General features: G+C 39.5%; 1 long non-coding RNA gene across 1 annotated transcript; it reads right to left on the bottom strand.

Moving 5' to 3' along the window:
• Positions 1-867: 867 nt before the first annotated feature.
• LOC105463284 (uncharacterized) lies at positions 868-17,927 on the bottom strand. The gene is made up of 3 exons (XR_976234.3): positions 17,792-17,927; positions 7,652-7,745; positions 868-1,004 (listed from the first exon to the last, which is right to left on the bottom strand). It is a non-coding gene; the product is annotated as an uncharacterized lncRNA (long non-coding RNA).
• Positions 17,928-21,723: the final 3,796 nt, after the last annotated feature.

The raw sequence follows: 21,723 nt of genomic DNA, 5'->3' as shown, positions 1-21,723 counted from the left end.
ATCATGTAGCCTGGCATTAAAAATGAACTGCACGTATCCTATTTACCTTTTCAATAAATTACTCTAGAGAAAATGCATTTTAATGATGGGAGCTGAAGTTGAAAGGAAGCCATAAAATAGAGGGGAGTTGTCTCCAGCCATTTGCTTAGAAAAGTAGCAGGGACACACACAGACAAAATAGAAAAAATAAGACATAAGACCTACTAATTGATAACACAACAGGGTGACTATAGTCAATAATTTAATTGTATATTTACAAATAACTGAAAGAGTATAACTATAATTTAATTGTATGTTTATAAATAACTAAAAGAGTATAACTGATTGTTTGTAATACAATGGATAAATACTTGAGGGGACGGGTACTGCATTTTCCATGATGTGATTATTATGCATTGCATGCCTGTATCAAAGTATCTTATGTACCCCATAAATATATGCATTATATACCCCCATAAACCCAATATGTACCCACAAAAATTAAAAATTGAAATGAAAAAAGTAGCAGGTAATGTGAACAAGCAGAAGAAATTATGACTAGAAAGTGGAGGTTGGATAGATGCAAGAGAGAGAAAAATGAGCAAGAGTGCTCACGTGACTAACGAGAGCTGCTTTAATTCACGTCTTCCCAGACCTCGTGCCATGCACCCCACCCCCATTTTTTCTTAAAGAACTCGAGACTCTGTATCAATTAGATGATTTGGACTGCAAGAAATAAAAAAAAAAGCCATCTGAAAGCAGTGTAAACTAGGGACATTTATTATCTCACATAACATGAAGTGCGGAGACCAGCACGGTTTTAGGCTGTCTCAGTGATGTCATCAGGGATACAGTTCTGTTCTATCTTTCCTATGTGCTGTACTCAACATTTTGGCTAACTTTGGTGCATTCTTGTGAAATTTAGTTGCTTCTCAGCTTTCTCCATGGATGGCTTACATTCAGCTCATTCAACTTTCTTGGGTCTTCTCTCCCCTCCTGTTTTCCTCATTTTTACAAATTTATGCCTTAAAGGAAATAATACTATTATTTTAGTGGGGTTTTGAGGGGAACCAGTGGTAAATACATGTATTTAATCATTTAATCTGCCAACTTTATTGTGAAGTCCCTTGAGTCTCTCTTTTAAGATGAAAGAAATTTACTCAAGAAGTTTTCTCACTGGACTTCCCCTCCCATATCATTGGCCAAGATGGAGCTATATGTTTTTTTTTTTTTTTTTTCCCGAGTCACTGTAGTTCTTTTTTTTTTTTTTTTTTTTTTTTAATTTATTTATTATTATTATACTTTAAGTTGTAGGGTACATGTGCATAACGTGCAGGTTTGTTACATATGTATACTTGTGCTTTGTTGGTGTGCTGCACCCATCAACTCGTCATTTACATCAGGTATAACTCCCAATGCAATCCCTCCCCCCTCCCCCCTCCCCCCTCCCCATGATAGGCCCCGGTGTGTGATGTTCCCCTTCCTGAGTCCGAGTGATCTCATTGTTCAGTTCCCACCTATGAGTGAGAACATGCGGTGTTTGGTTTTCTGTTCTTGTGATAGTTTGCTAAGAATGATGGTTTCCAGCTGCATCCATGTCCCTACAAAGGACACAAACTCATCCTTTTTGATGGCTGCATAGTATTCCATGGTGTATATGTGCCACATTTTCTTAATCCAATCTGTCACTGATGGACATTTGGGTTGATTCCAAGTCTTTGCTATTGTGAATAGTGCCGCAATAAACATACGTGTGCATGTGTCTTTATAGCAGCATAATTTATAATCCTTTGGGTATATACCCAGTAATGGGATGGCTGGGTCATATGGTACATCTAGTTCTAGATCCTTGAGGAATCGCCATACTGTTTTCCATAATGGTTGAACTAGTTTACAATCCCACCAACAGTGTAAAAGTGTTCCTATTTCTCCACATCCTCTCCAGCACCTGTTGTTTCCTGACTTTTGAATGATCGCCATTCTAACTGGTGTGAGATGGTATCTCATTGTGGTTTTGATTTGCATTTCTCTGATGGCCAGTGATGATGAGCATTTTTTCATGTGTCTGTTGGCTGTCTGAATGTCTTCTTTTGAGAAATGTCTGTTCATATCCTTTGCCCACTTTTTGATGGGGTTGTTTGTTTTTTTCTTGTAAATTTGTTTGAGTTCTTTGTAGGTTCTGGATATTAGCCCTTTGTCAGATGAGTAGATTGCAAAAATTTTCTCCCATTCTGTAGGTTGCCTGTTCACTCTGATGGTAGTTTCTTTTGCTGTGCAGAAGCTCTTTAGTTTAATGAGATCCCATTTGTCAATTTTGGCTTTTGCTGCCGTTGCTTTTGGTGTTTTAGACATGAAGTCTTTGCCCATGCCTATGTCCCGAATGGTACTACCTAGGTTTTCCTCTAGGATTTTAATGGTATTAGGTCTAACATTTAAGTCTCTAATCCATCTTGAATTAATTTTCGTATAAGGAGTAAGGAAAGGATCCAGTTTCAGCTTTCTACTTACGGCTAGCCAATTTTCCCAGCACCATTTATTAAATAGGGAATCTTTTCCCCATTTCTTGTTTCTCTCAGGTTTGTCAAAGATCAGATGGCTGTAGATGTGTGGTATTATTTCTGAGGACTCTGTTCTGTTCCATTGGTCTATTTCTCTGTTTTGGTACCAGTACCATGCTGTTTTGGTTACTGTAGCTTTGTAGTATAGTTTGAAGTCAGGTAGCGTGATGCCTCCAGCTTTGTTCTTTTGACTTAGGATTGTCTTGGAGATGCGGGCTCTTTTTTGGTTCCATATGAACTTTAAAGCAGTTTTTTCCAATTCTGTGAAGAAACTCGTTGGTAGCTTGATGGGGATGGCATTGAATCTATAAATAACCTTGGGCAGTATGGCCATTTTCACGATATTGATTCTTCCTATCCATGAGCATGGTATGTTCTTCCATTTGTTTGTGTCCTCTTTTATTTCACTGAGCAGTGGTTTGTAGTTCTCCTTGAAGAGGTCCTTTACATCCCTTGTAAGTTGGATTCCTAGGTATTTTATTCTCTTTGAAGCAATTGTGAATGGAAGTTCATTCCTGATTTGGCTCTCTGTTTGTCTGTTACTGGTGTATAAGAATGCTTGTGATTTTTGCACATTAATTTTGTATCCTGAGACTTTGCTGAAATTGCTTATCAGCTTAAGGAGATTTTGGGCTGAGACAATGGGGTTTTCTAAATATACAATCATGTCATCCGCAAACAGGGACAATTTGACTTCTTCTTTTCCTAACTGAATACCCTTGATTTCTTTCTCTTGCCTAATTGCCCTAGCCAGAACTTCCAACACTATGTTGAATAGGAGTGGTGAGAGAGGGCATCCCTGTCTTGTGCCAGTTTTCAAAGGGAATTTTTCCAGTTTTTGCCCATTCAGTATGATATTGGCTGTGGGTTTGTCATAGATAGCTCTTATTATTTTGAGGTACGTTCCATCAATACCGAATTTATTGAGAGTTTTTAGCATGAAGGGCTGTTGAATTTTGTCAAAAGCCTTTTCTGCATCTATTGAGATAATCATGTGGTTCTTGTCTTTGGTTCTGTTTATATGCTGGATTATGTTTATTGATTTGCGAATGTTGAACCAGCCTTGCATCCCAGGGATGAAGCCCACTTGATCATGGTGGATAAGCTTTTTGATGGGTTGCTGAACCCGGTTTGCCAGTATTTTATTGAGGATTTTTGCATCGATGTTCATCAGGGATATTGGTCTAAAATTCTCTTTTTTTGTTGTGTCTCTGCCAGGCTTTGGTATCAGAATGATGTTGGCCTCATAAAATGAGTTAGGGAGGATTCCCTCTTTTTCTATTGATTGGAATAGTTTCAGAATGAATGGTGCCAACTCCTCCTTGTACCTCTGGTAGAATTCAGCTGTGAATCCATCTGGTCCTGGACTTTTTTTGGTTGGTAGGCTATTAATTATTGCCTCAATTTCAGAGCCTACTATTGGTCTATTCAGGGATTCAACTTCTTCCTGGTTTAGTCTTGGAAGAGTGTAAGTGTCCAGGAAATTATCCATTTCTTCTAGATTTTCCAGTTTGTTTGCGTAGAGGTGTTTATAGTATTCTCTGATGGTAGTTTGTATTTCTGTGGGGTCGGTGGTGATATCCCCTTTATCATTTTTAATTGCGTCGATTTGATTCTTCTCTCTTTTCTTCTTTATTAGTCTGGCTAGTGGTCTGTCAATTTTGTTGATCTTTTCAAAAAACCAACTCCTAGATTCATTGATTTTTTGGAGAGTTTTTTGTGTCTCTATCTCCTTCAGTTCTGCTCTGATCTTAGTTATTTCTTGCCTTCTGCTAGCTTTCGAATGTGTTTGCTCTTGCTTCTCTAACTCTTTTAATTGTGATGTTAGAGTGTCAATTTTAGATCTCTCCTGCTTTCTCTTGTGGGCATTTAGTGCTATAAATTTCCCTCTACACACTGCTTTAAATGTGTCCCAGAGATTCTGGTATGTTGTATCTTTGTTCTCATTGGTTTCAAAGAACATCTTTATTTCTGCCTTCATTTCGTTATGTACCCAGTAGTCATTCAGGAGCAGGTTGTTCAGTTTCCATGTAGTTGAGCAGTTTTGATTGAGTTTCTTAGTCCTGAGTTCTAGTTTGATTGCACTGTGGTCTGAGAGACAGTTTGTTATAATTTCTGTTCTTGTACATTTGCTGAGGAGTGCTTTACTTCCAATTACGTGGTCAATTTTGGAGTAAGTACGATGTGGTGCTGAGAAGAATGTATATTCTGTTGATTTGGGGTGGAGAGTTCTGTAGATGTCTATTAGGTCTGCTTGCTGCAGAGATGAGTTCAATTCCTGGATATCCTTGTTAACTTTCTGTCTCGTTGATCTGTCTAATATTGACAGTGGAGTGTTGAAGTCTCCCATTATTATTGTATGGGAGTCTAAGTCTCTTTGTAAGTCTCTAAGGACTTGCTTGATGAATCTGGGTGCTCCTGTATTGGGTGCATATATATTTAGGATAGTTAGCTCTTCCTGTTGAATTGATCCCTTTACCATTATGTAATGGCCTTCTTTGTCTCTTTTGATCTTTGATGGTTTAAAGTCTGTTTTATCAGAGACTAGTATTGCAACCCCCGCTTTTTTTTGTTCTCCATTTGCTTGGTAAATCTTCCTCCATCCCTTTATTTTGAGCCTATGTATGTCTCTGCGTGTGAGATGGGTCTCCTGAATACAGCAGACTGATGGGTCTTGACTCTTTATCCAGTTTGCCAGTCTGTGTCTTTTAATTGGAGCATTTAGTCCATTTACATTTAAGGTTAAGATTGTTATGTGTGAACTTGATCCTGCCATTATGATATTAACTGGTTATTTTGCTCGTTAGTTGATGCAGTTTCTTCCTAGCCTCGATGGTCTTTACATTTTGGCATGTTTTTGCAATGGCTGGTACCGGTTGTTCCTTTCCATGTTGAGTGCTTCCTTCAGGATCTCTTGTAAGGCAGGCCTAGTGGTGACAAAATCTCTAAGCATTTGCTTATCTGTAAAGGATTTTATTTCTCCTTCATTTATGAAACTTAGTTTGGCTGGATATGAAATTCTGGGTTTAAAATTCTTTTCTTTAAGAATGTTGAATATTGGCCCCCACTCTCTTCTGGCTTGTAGAGTTTCTGCCGAGAGATCTGCTGTTAGTCTGATGGGCTTCCCTTTGTGGGTAACCCGACCTTTCTCTCTGGCTGCCCTTAAGATTTTTTCCTTCATTTCAACTTTGGTGAATCTGGCAATTATGTGTCTTGGAGTTGCTCTTCTCGAGGAGTATCTTTGTGGCGTTCTCTGTATTTCCTGGATTTGAATGTTGGCCTGCCCTACTAGGTTGGGGAAGTTCTCCTGGATGATATCCTGAAGAGTGTTTTCCAACTTGGTTCCATTTTCCCCCTCACTTTCAGGCACCCCAATCAGACGTAGATTTGGTCTTTTTACATAATCCCATACTTCTTGCAGGCTTTGTTCATTTCTTTTTCTTCTTTTTTCTTTTGGTTTCTCTTCTCGCTTCATTTCATTCATTTGATCCTCAATCGCTGATACTCTTTCTTCCAGTTGATCGAGTCCGAATAGGAACAGCTCCAGTCTCCAACTCCCAGCGCGAGCGACACAGAAGACCGGTGATTTCTGCATTTTCAACTGAGGTACTGGGTTCATCTCACTGGGGAGTGCCGGACGATCGGTGCTGGTCAGCTGCTGCAGCCCGACCAGCGAGCGCTGAAGCAGGGCGAGGCATTGCCTCACCTGGGAAGCGCAAGGGGGAAGGGAATCCCTTTTCCTAGCCAGGGGAACTGAGACACACAACACCTGGAAAATCGGGTAACTCCCACCCCAATACTGCGCTTTAAGCAAAGAGGCACACCAGGAGATCATATCCCACGCCTGGCCGGGAGGGTCCCACACCCACGGAGCCTCCCTCATTGCTAGCACAGCAGTCTGTGATCTACCGGCAAGGCAGCAGCGAGGCTGGGGGAGGGGCGCCCGCCATTGCCGAGGCTTAAAGGTAAACATAGCCGCTGGGAAGCTCGAACTGGGTGGAGCTCACAGCAGCTCAAGGAAACCTGCCTGTCTCTGTAGACTCCACCTCTGGGGACAGGGCACAACTATACAACAACAAAAGCAGCAGAAAACTCTGCAGACGCAAACGACTCTGTCTGACAGCTTTGAAGAGAGCAGTGGATCTCCCAACACGGAGGTTGAGATCTGAGAAGGGACAGACTCCCTGCTCAAGTGGGTCCCTGACCCCTGAGCAGCCTAACTGGGAGACATCCCCCACTAGGGGCAGTCTGACACCCCACACCTCACAGGGTGGAGTACACCCCTGAGAGGAAGCTTCCAAAGCAAGAATCAGACAGGTACACTCGCTGTTCAGAAATATTCTATCTTCTACAGCCTCTGCTGCTGATACCCAGGCAAACAGGGTCTGGAGTGGACCTCAAGCAATCTCCAACAGACCTACAGCTGAGGGTCCTGACTGTTAGAAGGAAAACTATCAAACAGGAAGGACACCTACACCAAAACCCCATCAGTACATCACCATCATCAAAGACCAGAGGCAGATAAAACCACAAAGATGGGGAAAAAGCAGGGCAGAAAAGCTGGAAATTCAAAAAATAAGAGCGCATCTCCCCCGGCAAAGGAGCGCAGCTCATCGCCAGCAACGGATCAAAGCTGGACGGAGAATGACTTTGACGAGATGAGAGAAGAAGGCTTCAGTCCATCAAATTTCTCAGAGCTAAAGGAGGAATTACGTACCCAGCGCAAAGAAACTAAAAATCTTGAAAAAAAAGTGGAAGAATTGATGGCTAGAGTAATTAATGCAGAGAAGGTCCTAAACGAAATGAAAGAGATGAAAACCATGACACGAGAAATACGTGACAAATGCACAAGCTTCAGTAACCGAGCTATATGTTATATACAAAACACAGAGCCATAAGCCAATCACTGGCAAGGGGAATGAGATCACTTTGACTTGGATACATTGCCATTCACTCTTGGCAATGAGAAGGAGCACCCTCCCTTGAGCACATAGCTGTATGGAGGATGAACAACTGGAGAGTGATCTTCAAAATATTGAACAATGGATGGAGCATGGACCGACCAGTCAAAATGGGCATGCTACCCAAACAGAGCAAAGAAAACCGATACATACCCAAATGAAATCTGGTTCTACCAACAAGGAAGAAGATGGAAAAAGATTTGTGTAAGCTACCAATTGTGGCTGCAAAAGTCTTGGTTTCTAGCACCTAGAAAATAAAGTACACAACTGCTTCAGAGGAAGGACTGAATCACCTCATAAGGACCATTCCAGCCTGTAAATTTTTACCTAGAACAGAATTGTTCCATTTAATGAATATTTGCTTAAAGCAGTCTACTGACCTGAAATGAATGTCACTGCAGGGAGCCAGAATACATATAAATTACAGGGTTGTGGGCACTTTCCAATTCTGGCACAACCTTTATATAAAAGGTTACCCTAGTCCTTTAAGAGTGAACTTTTAGAGAAAGGTTCTTCCTCAATGGTATTTGCAACTAATTGTCTTTATCTTACTTGCAAGCTCTTGATTGATGAAGCTGGCTGAAGCGTTGGATTGAACAGAACTCTGAGGTTGATTTGGAGTCAGCTGGAAAGAGCACTATGTTCATTTAGCAGTGTGTGTGTGTGTGTGTGTGTGCGCGCGCGCGCGCGCGCGCACGCGCAGCACTTGGGCCATGTATTTTCTCTTTTCTTTCAGATCAGTTTTATATGGGCTGAGGCTCCATGGAGTCACCTAAGCTGGAGGCTTCCAAATTACAAACTATACCTAAGACAAGGAGATGACCTTTCTTAGTGGGTGACATTCTTAGTCTAGGAAGAGGAGCATCCTTGTGGAAGAGTTCTCAGGGATTTGGGTAACATCAGAGTCAGAAGGAAAAGGAAGTTCTATTGAGTTTCATATTTGAGAAGAAAGCTAGAAGGCAGAAGTCTAAGGGTGTGTCAGTTATTTTAAAAAATAAAACATGAAGAAGAGAAGTATAAAATATTTCCAAAGCTCTGGGATTAACACCACCAAGTTTGCTTGTTTTGTTTCCTGGTGGTAATTAGCAGTCAAACAACATGTGTGCTTTGGGTCATCAAATATTATTGTGAGTAGGGAGAGCAGCCAGTCTTGAACAACATGATTTCGAGGGATTGAGTGAGTGATGAAAATTATTGCAGGATAGGAAAGCAAGTTGAATTTCTGGTGCCTACAGTAAAGAGGAAAAGAGAATGTGAAGAACAGGCTGAGAGGAAAGCTCTAGGTTGAGCGACAGAAAGGCCTCTGTGGAGGTTTCCAAATATAGTGCCTTATACTACTCAAAGCCCTTCCTATTATCTTGTGTAATTCTCTTACTACTCTCTGGATTGGGTATAGTTGATATTTTTAGCTCTGTTTTTCTGAATAAGTTAATTTTCAGAGAAGGTAAAGTAACCCAAAAGTACACAGCTATATGGAAGCTGATCTAGGACCAGAAATGAGTTCTTTCAACTTATAGATCAGGGCTTTTCCTACTATCTCACAAGGCCACTGAGATCTAAAACAGAACTCTCTGATCTAGAGGATATCTAGAAGTATATTAGGCACAGGTGGGGGTGTATGGGTGGGGAAGACAGCATTCCAAGTAGAGGAAATAGCACTTGCAAGACCCTGAGGAATGAGAGAGAATGGTGGTTCCTAAGAACACAAAGCAGACCCATAGGGCAAGAGCAGGAAAAGCAACATGGATATTAGTGTAAGATGAGGCTAAACATGTAGTAGGGCCCAGATTCTGAAGGCTGTGAGGGCTAATATTTTACTTATTTAGCTGGATCTCACACTCACAAGCAGTTTCCTTCCTAAATAGGATCAACACGCATTTCTTTGGACCTTTGCTGACACCAAATGGTACCAGCCTTTGAGCCTCTCAGGTGAGGTGGGAGGTGGGGAAAGGAGGACATAAAATTAGCATAAGTACATCAACCTAGTTGCACACCTGTCTTAGTATGAATAAATAATATGTTCTGCATTTTCATGTGCTATGACTTTCCAAGTGAATATAGATGTTATGATGAATAAAACTCAAATTCATTTCATTGTACTCCTGAATTCCTGGGAGCTTTTAGCCATTATGGATATAATCCCTCTACCTCTTGCCTCATTGGTCTGTGACAACAAACACAGTTGCAACTCCTTTTGCTCTACAAATTATTGTGGCTTGAAAGTTGGCCCCACTCAAAGAATCATCCAGCTATTTCTGGGTATTTCCATGGGGATGGAATAGATCCCTTGGGCTCTTCCTACCTGAGTTTCTCCACCTCTTCTCCTCTTCTCTGAGTTTCATGCCATTGTCCATGTTCTGTTCTCCTTGTGGTTCACTGCTTTTCTGTGCCTATCTTTGTTCATTCCCACCTCGCATAAACCCTTCACTGCCTTTCTTTATTCTCGCTGCTCCTGAACCCCTTGTTATGTTTGTTCATTTCCATTGGTCATATCAGCACTGCTACTGTTGGGCTCAAAGGCTGAGATAGGTTGCTTTCTACATGGAATGGAATCATGACAGAATCTCCTGAGGTTTGAGGATGGCTCTGTCACTTCACTGAGATTGGCCTCTTCTCCAGCCATCATCTCTGCACTTCTACACCCACAGCTGTAGCTGATGTAAGAGGACCAGCATATATACTTGTGGAAAGCCCAGACTTGCTGTTACTACACTCTTCTAGCCTTCCCAGTTGTACTAGGGCTACTTACTCCCAATGATGGAATTTCTCTGAGGGTTTGATACCTAGGATTTCAGTACAAATGGCACAACAGAAATAGAGGAAGTCCTTTGTTCCTCTAGTCCGCGGGTCAGCAAACTAACTCAGGGGCCAAATCTACTTGTTTTTATAAATAAAATTTCACTGAAACCCAGCAACAACTATTTTATTTATAGATTGTTTATGACTGCTATTATACTACACTGGCAGAGTTGAGGTTATGACAGACATGGTATGACCTGCAAAGTCAAAAATACTTACTCTCTGGACTTTTACAGAAAAAGATTGTCAGTTCTTTATCTCGTTTATAAAATCATTCAAGGAATGGTTTTAAAATGAAAAGTGGGTGATATGATCAGATTTATACTTTGCAAAGGTCACTCCAGTTGTAGTGACAAAAGTGAATTCAGGGTGGGAAAATCAAACTGGAGACAAAGACCAGATAAGAGGCTGTTCCAGTAATTCAGAGAAGAGGTGATGGTGGCCTGAACCAAAGGAACAACAGTGAAAATGCAAAGAGGTGATGGATTTGAGAACTATTGAGGAGGTAGAAATGATAAAACGTGATAGTGGATCAGGCGCTTCATACCTCTTCTCTGACACTCAGCCTCCAGGCTCTAGGTACTACAAGTCTGATCATGGATTTGCTTCTTTGTTTCTGTGGTCTCCCGATTCCTGTCTGGGTCTTCTTCTAATCCCACCAGAGCACTAGAGTTCTATTTTCCTATTTTTGCCTGATGGCTAGGGCTCTACTGCCTCCTGACTATCCACTATGAGGCAATTAGGGGAATTCAGTATTAGGATCCATGTCTCTTGTCTTTGTCCACCAATAGAAGATACTACTAACTTGGACTTGCATTGCCTTCTGATATTTTAGGCAGGAACCTCTGTGAGAGGTTCTATGATTTCTCTGTCAGGCTGAACTTTCTGCTAGCAGTTGTGTATTCCAGGAAATGAATATAGCTCTAAATCCAACTTCTCACAGTTTGCTTGGTTCTTTTACAGTACTTGAGATGGCTGGGCCAATTCCAAGGTACTACAAAAGTAAAGAAGAGTAGGTAGGTATCCCGGGGCTTCATTATATTTAAAATGCTAATTCTTTGATTTTTATTCAGTTATCTCAACTGATTAATAATTTTTGATGGAATGAGAAAAGATAACTCTGTTTTAGTCTTTCCTCTAAGGTTCTGTCTGTGTTTATTCTATATCCCTATATGCTGATAACTTCCTAGTTTCTGTCCTAGAATCTAGCATATATCTAGCTTCCACTAAATTCCTCCACCTGGATGTTATCAAAACACTTAAAGTTCAATCTGTCTAAAACCTAAAACCTTTATCTTATTGCTCCTTTTCCTTTTCTTCCTCCCATATCCTTTGTACTAATGAATGGCCCCACCAATCAATCCTGTCACACAAGCAAAAGATGTGGAAGTCATCCTGGAGTTATAAATTCTTCCTGTTTCCTTACTCTACAGTCTATCAGGATTCTGTCTCTTAAATATATTTTAAAAATCTTTATCTCTTCTACATTCTTGCTGCCTTTGTTTAGTCTTTTTATGTCTCACAATGACTAGTCATTTCCTGGCTTGTCTCTCTGCCTCTTGTCTTGTTCTGATCTAATCCTTCAAGGACAGGAACCAAATGACCATCATTTTAGTATCCTCAGAACTGAGGATGAGATGGGAACACAGAAGGTCCTTGTTGAATATGCACAAATTTAAATAAAGAGGAAAATCAGGATAACTTATGTCTTTTCCTTTTGATACTCCTGATCTAAGATCTTCTCTTGTCAGTATCTTCCTTCTGGTTCCTAGAAAATTCCTCCTATGCTATGGAAGACCTCAAGTGAGGTTTCTACCAAGACTTTGAGAGGATTTGAAGCTTTTTTAAAATAAAAAGTTTAGCTTTTTCACAGGCACTGTTATGGCTCATTGGGGAGGTGGGAAGGCCTTCTGCTGGGGTGAGAATACAAGTCAGGCTCCTAAATTTTCATAACGGAATGTCAGCCTCGCCACCTGACAGTCTAAAACATATGCCCAAAGCATATGGATCTCTTTTCAATCAACACAACGTCTTCACTTCCTCTAAAGAGCTCAATCTTGGACTGACTGATATTCAGCCCTATCCAAGAAGCTCAGCTAAAAAGAGTGATATTTGAGAGATATTTGGAGCTAATCATTCAGTCTCTAAGTTTGGACTACAAGTTAAAAATTCGTTTGGACTACAGCTCTAATTCCATTAGAAATGTCATCAGTGAATAACATTTAAGTAATGTGCTTTCTGATTTTTTTCTTTCTTTTCTTTTTGAGATGGAGTGTCGCACTGTCACCCAGTCTGGAGTGCAGTGGCACTATCTCCACTCACTGCAACCTCCATCTCCCAGGTTCAAGTGAATCTCTTGCCTCAGCCTCTGCGTAGCTGGGACTACAGGTGCACACCACCAGGGCCAGCTCATTTTCGTATTTTTAGTAGAGACAGGGTTTCACAGTGTTGGCCAGGATGGTCTTGATCTCTTGACCTCGTGATCTGCCTGCCTCAGCTTCCCAAAGTGCTGGGATTACAGGTCTGAGCCACCGGTGCCCAGCCTGTGCTTTCTGATTTTGTGCAAGACTGATAAAAAATGCTTGCTTCTGAAGAATCACCTCCCTCCCCAAGTATTTGTCCATTGTCTTACTCAATGTGTCTTTGAGGAAAAAAAAATATTTCTAAAGAAGTAGTATGCTGCTTATATTGGGTAATGAGAACTACTATAGTTCTGTTCAAGACAAAGTTTCAATATCTGAGCTACCCCTCTTCTTCTTTGGATAATAGTAACTGTAGATAAAATAACAAAAGATAAAATTTAAAAGACAATAACACTTTAAGGAACAAACTAAATATGTCTTTGACTAGAAAAGAACAGAAATGCAAAGCAGTAGGGCTGGAGATGAATGTCTGCTGGGCTGTAGCACTGTAGGCAGACAGAGATGATTAGGAGTTCAGCACTCACAGGGTGACAGGATCTAAAAGTGCCAAGCAGGTGGCAACCAGACATTGGATCATTGTTTGAAATCAGGGTCTGAGGTGGAGTACCACTCCATAAAAGGAAGCTTAAAACAAAAACAAAAACAAAAAACTGCTGTCTAATACTACCAGAATATCAAGAAAGGAAGTAAAGATGAAGCTACAGTTTTGAAGCCAGAGCTTCTGTGAAGCTGCCTTCTGGCTCAGTGATGAGTGATAATGTCACAATTATCCCAAGAAGGCAGGAATACCGATATAACAATATAAGATTTATTTCTAATTTGGGATCCTAACAGGGTTGGCTGAAGGCCATTGAAAGGGAGGAAAGAGATAGAGGAAGAAAAGCCTAAATAATTGACAAAGCTTCCTCCTACCCAAGACAAACCTGAAAATCTAAATTCCATAATTAATGAAGAAAAAATACTAAAAATAGCCACGAAGATAAATTATTGACATCAATTCCTTCTCAGATGAAGTGAAAATAATTATACAATCTGAAAAATGCTTTATAATAAGACATTTATGATCTTTCACCAATAAGATAAAAAAGAAAAAATTCATAATGAAGACTAAGAAAATATAGAACAAAACCATGCAAAAATGATATGATAACAGGCAGATCTAAAAATAGCTTATTAAAAATTCGAGAAATAACATGGCATAAACTTTTGAAAAGGCAAAAGCAAAGAGAGAATTAGTAAATCAAAAAAATAGACCTGAGGTATTGTGAAAAAGAAGTTCAGAGAAAGGGAAGGAGGATTGAGGAGGTGAAAGTTAAGTATAGCAAAAGCTCCGGAAGAAGAGAGAAAAGAGTGAAGTAGCAACAGTTGAAGAGACCTTGGGTATGCATTTTTCAATGTTGAAGACACAAGTCCTCAGATGAAAAATGTAATCCAGGTTCTAAGAAGGATGAATGAAAATAAATGCATACTTAGATATGTCTTAGTAAACTTGAAGATAAGGAGAACATGTTATAAAGTTTTAGTTACGCAAGATGAATAAGTTCTAGAGATCAGGTGTACAACATTGTGCCTATAGTTAGCAGTACTGTGTTTTGCACATAAACATTTGTTGAGAGAGTGGATCTCATGCTATGTTCTTACCACAATAAAACACAAAGCAAAACAAAAAACTATTTGAAGAAAAAATCAGATTCTTAAAGAATGGCCTTGGCTGGGTGCAGTGGCTCATGCCTGTAATCCCAGCACTTTGGGAGACCGAGGTGGGCGGATCACCTGAGGTCAGGAGTTCGAGACCAGGCTGACCAACATGGAGAAACCCCATCTCTACTAAAAATACAAAATAAAAATACAAAATTAGCCAGGCGTGGTGGCACATGCCTGTAATCCCATCTACTAGGGAGTCTGAGGCAGGAGAATTGCTTGAACCTGGGAGGCGGAGGTTGCGGTGAGCTGAGATTGTGCCATTGCACTCCAGCCTGGGCAACAAGAGTGAAACTCTGTCTCAAAAAAAAAAAAAAAAAAAAAAAAAAAAGATGGCTACTAGGCAGACAGTTGACTTCCAATCAGCAACTATCCAATAGAGCAATATCTACAAATTGCTGAGGAAAGCCACTGTCAATCTAGAATTATATGACTGGCAAAACCACCTATGTGTAAAAGGTTACATCAGGCCAGGTACGTAAACATAACAAGGCTTTCCTGGGAAGGAAACATCAGTTCTCACAACACCATTTCCTTGAATGCTTACTGAGTTAAGATAAATATGGAAGGCCAGGCACGGTGGCTCATGCCTGTAATCCCAGCATTATGGGAGGCTGAGGCAGGTGGATCACTAGAGGTCAGGAGTTCAAGACCAGCCTGGCCAACATGGCGAAACCTTGTCTCTACTAAAAATGTAAAAATTAGCTGGGCATGATGGCAGGCACCTATAATCCCAGCTACTCAGGAGGCTGAGGCAGGAGAATCCCTTGAACCTGGGAGGCGGAGGTTGCAGTGAGCCGAGATCACACCATTGCACTCCAGCCTGGGTGACAAGAGCGAAACTATGTCTCAAGAGAAAAAAAAAAAAAGATAAATATGGAATACTGCATGCTAAGAGCTAATAATCTGTCTTGTTTACTGTGAAATTCCTGATTAGAGAGAGCATATCTGGACTGAGATTTTTCTACATGGGCATACAAGTTTCGGGCCTATATGACAGGAACAATATATAAGAGAGGTGGGAAACTAAGGCAGTAGCTTCTCTGTGCTAAGTGAAACCGTATATATGTTGAATACATCCTGTGTAGGTAAGGGGAGATACAAGAAGCTGTGTATACATATTCTTTTAGGACCTGCAAGTAGTAATAAGGCTGTTTTTCTTGACTTCTATAAATCTGAATATTTTAATGATAGATTAAATCCTATTGTGTTATATGAGTTTGATTTCCAATCTTGTGATCACTGCTAGTAAAATAAAACATTTTTCACATACAAAAATTAGGAGACTTTTCCACTCACAAACTATTATTGAATGAACTATAAAGGCTGTAATTTAGCAAGAAGAAAATCGAACTCAAGGAGGGAGACTGAGATGCAAGAAACAAAACCAAGTAGAGAAACTTAAAAATTAAGTGGATAACTAATGGTTATCTACCCAAAGGAAAAGAAGTCATTATATGAAAAAAGATAAAAAGATACTTGCACACACGTTTACAGCAGCACAGTTCGCAGTTGCAAAAATGTAAAGCCAACCCAAATGCCCACCAATCAACGAGTGGATAAAGGAACTGTGATATATATATGTGTGGACACTGTGAGATATATATATATATCAGCCATAAAAAGGAATGAATTAATGGCATTTGCAGCAACCTGGATGGGATTGGAGACCATTATTCTAAGTGAAGTAACTCAGGAATGGAGAAGCAAACATCGTACATTCTCACTCATAAGTGGGAGCTAAGCTATGAGGATGCAAAGACATAAGAATGACACAATAAAATTTGGGGACTCAGGGAAAGGGTAAGAAGGGTCTGAGGGATAAACGACTACAAGTTGGGTTCAGTGTATACTACTCTGGTGATGGGTGCACCAAAATCTCACAAATCACCATTAAAGAACTTACTCATGTAACCAAACACGATCTGTTCCCCAATACCTATGGAAATCAAAAAAACCTTAAAAAAGTTGAATGGAAACTCAAAAAAAATTAAGTGGATAAGTTTTTTTTTTTTCAATTAAAAAGTGAAACAAATTGCTAAACCTCAATAATAGAAGAGAAGGTGAGTCTTCAATGGTTACTTAATGTGTTAACATCTTTGTCCTGTTTGAGAGAAAGAGATACTGATGCTGAATGACTTTATACTCTCCTAAGAAAAACACTTAGAAAAGGATATAGTTTTAAAATTATAAAGTACATATTTTTAAAACTTCCTGAAATACATATTTTATAATTTTTAAACTTAAGAATAACCATTAAAATGAGAGTAATATTCTCCATAGCTTCTGAATTCACAAAGCAAAAAGGAGTATAGAAAATTTTATCAGTACCTCAGGAGGTAGAAAAGGAGGAAAAAAAGAAGCAAAAAGAAAGGAAGAGAATTAGATAATCAATGAGTTTTCCTTTTTCCCATGGCTGGCAGGATGACCAGATAAAAAATATTTTCCAGGTATTTCATCCTGTATTCCTAATATGGTTATTTTCACTTTTCATAAGATAATTTCTCATTTCTTTTGCCTTCATTTTGGATATCTATATATTCAAGTTAATTTTCTTCTTGTATTAGAATCATACAATTTTAGACCTGGAAAAGTCCTTAGAGATCCCCTGGTACAGAAATAAAAACAAAGCAGGTATACTACCATGATCTTATGCACAAGGCAGGCATTGCTAATTAAATACAATGTTCCTTCTCACTAAGCCTAATCATGGTCTTACATATTTCTCAATAAAGCTTTCCTACTGTATTTTATTGGCCCAAGAGATGAAACCTATTTACTATCAAGATCTAGTCCAATTATGTCTGTGACAGATGAAGAGACTGAGATGTGGGATGACAAGATAATTTGCCCAAGGTCACACAAAAACTGAAACAAGAGCTAAACCTATCAAATCCAGGATATCATCTTCTATATCAGATCAAGTCAATAAATCCTATGGCTCCTCTCCCAATCAAAGAAACTTCTAGAACCCCCAAGAATGTTGCTTTTAGTTTTAAGTTTTTTGTTTTTCCTAACCAGTTGTGGGTTCCAATTCTGTACAAGATGAAGTCACAACATGCCATTTTACTGCTTCCACTAATCACAACAAAAAACTCTGGACAAAATATGTGTGAAAAATAGAGAACAGAATGTAGATGGCTAGGGGCTTAAGGACTTGAGGAATTGCCTGGAGGTGGGTTCCCTGGGTTTTTCTCTTGCCTCTTATTTGTCCTGACTTTGGCGCTGGAGAAGCCTACAACTTGAAAACAGGCACAGAAAAAAAAAAATAAAAAAAAGCCACGAGAAAATCCTGGGCTCTTTAGCCAAAGAACTGTGAAAAGTTATTTGTGAAAAGTATAACCCAGTAAGTCACATCCTTTAACCATACCTGCCTGCTCTCAGGGTGAGTACCACAAGCAAGTCATGCCCCATCCTCCACCTTGATAGGCACTGTAGGAAATACAGTCCGTGGGCAGAGCCCTCTCTTCCAGGCCCCTTGCAATAAGGAGGGGGTGCTCTTCCCCTTTGAAGACTATGGGTGGAATTCTGACTTCCAACCCTGCATTAGTCTGCTCTGGTTGCCATAACAAAAGACTGCAGAGTGGGTGACGTAACAGAAATGTATTTCCTCACAGTTCTGGAGGCTGGAAGTCCAAGATCAAGGTACTGGTAGGGTTGGTTTCTGGTGCGGCCTTCCTTTGTGGTTTTCAGTCAGTTGCCTTCACTGTGTCTTACCTCTGTGCATGTGCAGAGGGCAGAGGAGAGAGAGATGTCTGATGTCTCTTGCTCTTCTTATAAGGACACCAGTCATAGCAAATTAGGGTCCTACCCTTATGACCTCATTTAACCTTAATTACCTATCCAAAGACCTTGTCTTCAGATAGAATCACATTGGGGGTTAGGGGCTTCAACATATGAATTTTGGAGGATATAATTCAGTCCATAACAACCCTGAACCCCTGTCCTGCAGTAATGCCCTGCCCTCTCTGGTGGAGCCTGTGTGTGAAACCCTGACTTCCATCTCTGCCCTGCATTAATAAGGAAACAAAACTGGTAAATTAAACTTTATCAAAATTACAGTCTTTTGCTCTGTAAAATAACCTGCTACAAAGATGAAAAAACAAGCTACAGACTGAGAGAAAATACTTGCAAATTACAGACCTAATAAAGGACTTATATCCAGAATATATAAAGGACTCTCTAAATTCAGTAGTAAGAAAACAAACAATGCAATTAGAATATGGTCAAAATCTTGAACAGACACTTTTCTAAAGATGACATCCTGGTGGCAAATCAGTATACGAAAAAATAGTGAATATCACCAGCCTCTAGGAAAATGCAAATTAAAGCTATATGTGCTACCACACCTATTACAATAACCAAAATAAAAATTACTGATAGTACCAAGTGCTGATGAGGAATGTTAAATGGCATAGCCATTTAACATTTCCAAACAATTTGGAAAATAGTTTGGCAGTTTCCTATAAACATACACACACCACAGGACCCAGAAATCTGTTTCATCAGTGTTTATCTTAGAGAAATGAAAAGTTATGTTCACACAAAAACCTGTACATGAATGTTTATAGCAGCTTTATATTGTACCGGTCAAAACTGGAAACAACCCATATGTCCTACAACTGATGAATAGAATAACAAAGTGTGGGCCATCTATACTATAGAATACTGCTCAAAAATAAAATGGAATTAACTACTGGTTCATGTAACAACTTGGATGGATCTCAAAAGAATTATGCATAGTGAAAGAGGCCAGTCTCAAAAGGTTACATATTGTATGATTACATTTATATAATATTATTGATGTGGCAAAATCAATGCTGCATAGATATATGATTGCCAGGGGTTAGGATTGGGGGTAGGATATGATCATTAAGGTGTAACTCAAGGGAGTTTCTTTGTGGTGACAAAACAGTTCTGTATACTGACTGGTGGTGGTTACACCAATCATAGAACTATATACACACACACATACCCCCAAAAGAAGTCCACACAAAATCTGGTGAAATCCAAATAAAGTATTGTACTATTGTGTTACAGTTATTGTTATTGTATTGTATGTACCAATGTCAGTTTCTTACTTTTGACAACGTTCTATGGTTATGCAAGATATTATCATTAGGAAAAGCTGGGTGAGAGGTACATGGAAATTCTCTGTACTATATATGGAATTTCGAGTCTAAAACTATTTCAAAATAAGAGTTATAATTTTAAAAAATTAGTTGTAACAAATTTTTAAAAATGTTCTAGTCTCACACCTGTCTGACTTCAAAGCCAGTGTGATTAAACCACTACACCACATGGTAAGGATCCATTAGAAAAATGCTTATGTTAGCAGGCACAAATAAGGGATACTCCCAGCTATTCAAAATTATTTTTGTCTCCTTAAACTCTAAAATAAAAAAGCACAAAACAAGAAATGGCTGAGATAACTGTAACATTTGAGGTGGGATGGTTTTAATAGATTTTACCATTTTAACTCTTTTAGGTTAAATCCCACTTTGTTGTTCAGTGATCTCAGAATGTTTTATGAATTCTCTTTGGTAGATTTTCACATCAGCATTTCAAATCACCTTACTCTAGATGTTTTTCTCTTGGGTGTTCTTTTTGTTAATATTTTTAACTTCACAAAGCTCTTTTCTATCATTTTAGTCAGTTAATTGAAAGCAAAGCTTAAAGGAAACGAACATGTTTAAAATAAACTTTTTAGGGTTGGAGACTACATGCTTTTTGTTATTTTTCTTGCTCTGATATCTTATTAGTGTTATCACATTCCTGAAATACTTAACATGGTTAAAAGCGTGAAAAGCACAAGTATTGAAAGACCTTAGGAGACTGCATTTTGAAGCCCTCAAAAATGTGAACTGGGAAATACATAAAACAACTCTGTTTGTTGGGCTTAAGGTCATGGGAAATACATCTGTTTGCATTTGTGGAGTATACGGTCATAGAAAACTACGCCACATGAAGCAATGGAGCAAAAAGCACAGCAGCAATATGCGGTTACATCATCTGCTAAGCATGTATATCACAAATTACTTGAAAGCAACCATCATGATATTCTGGGTCCCACCAAAATGTTATGATTAAACATTCACAACAAAGGCTGTGACCAGGAGCCTTTGTTCTGAGCAGGGTTTATTTGAAGAAAATGGAATGTTATTGTAATAAGAAACCTGGGCTGGCTCTGCCTCTCCAACTCATTAGGCTGTGGTAATGTGCATGAGGTGGTAGGGTGAAGGGAGATGGGCTGGGGAGAGGCTCATAAGTTCCACACAACACCCTGGGGCTTGACAAGGGAAGAGGAATGACAGGTGTAGAGGAGATATATGAAGTTCTCCATCGGATACCTCCTGCAGAGTTGGAGTCCTAGCCTTCAGGGCAGAACTCTCAGGAGGTGCACTCTATCATAGTCAAAAATTCCAGTGATACATTGTTCATGAGAAAAATCAGACAAGGCAATTACAGGAAAGAGCAGGAAGCCACCTCCGTCTTCCAATCAGATTTTCAATATTTAACCATCACTTCCTAAGTACAGTTGGGCTCACTGAATTATGCAGCATCCACAAGACTGTCAGAGAAGATTTGTTCCTAATAATGGATTTTTGCATCACAAATGAATAGGGCTCTTCGACTTTATATTCATCTCCCTTTTCTGTGGTTACTTCTGCCTAATTTGCGTTTTTACCTGTCACTTTGCCTATATTATAAGAAATGTGAAAAATATGAAGAATCCTCTTTTATTGTCATGGCCTATGAGTGCCCAGACTGCTTGACCCTATATGAATTAAATACACCTTTTTGGATATTTTGTTCTTCCTGTATGTAGGGCTTCAAATGGGTGCAAATAAGATACAGTTAAATCTAAATGTACTGTTTCCACCAGAAGAATAAAAACAGGCACTAGTCTGCTACCAGCTGAAGATGAGAAAGTGGAAACAGGTGTAGCTGAGATAAATTAAATTTAAAAAAATGGGAGCCTTGGGCATTTTTCATAACAGCCCTGGAGTTAGTGGTTGGCTGGGAGCAGGGACCGTCCTGTGTGTGGTTTGAAGTTATGTGGAAGTCATTCACATTTAGCATTTATTCGCAGGCTATGGGGGTAAGGGTGATGCTCATTTCTCGTAGAGAGAGAATGTTCACTTACTAAAAGCCTGCCTGGACTTTGTCCTTTTCCAGGGACCATTGAACAATTAGGAGTTCTAGATTATACCTGGCATTAAGGATGTCATAACAAACTCCACTTTCTAAGGTTTCTGATCCTTAAATATAATCAAGGGAAGTAATGGTTTATTTTCATCT

Source organism: Macaca nemestrina, chromosome 12, assembly GCF_043159975.1.
Source record: "Macaca nemestrina isolate mMacNem1 chromosome 12, mMacNem.hap1, whole genome shotgun sequence".
NCBI lineage: Eukaryota > Metazoa > Chordata > Mammalia > Primates > Cercopithecidae > Macaca > Macaca nemestrina.
Note: the sequence above shows the minus strand (reverse complement) of the source record. Positions and strands in the feature narration are given on the sequence as shown.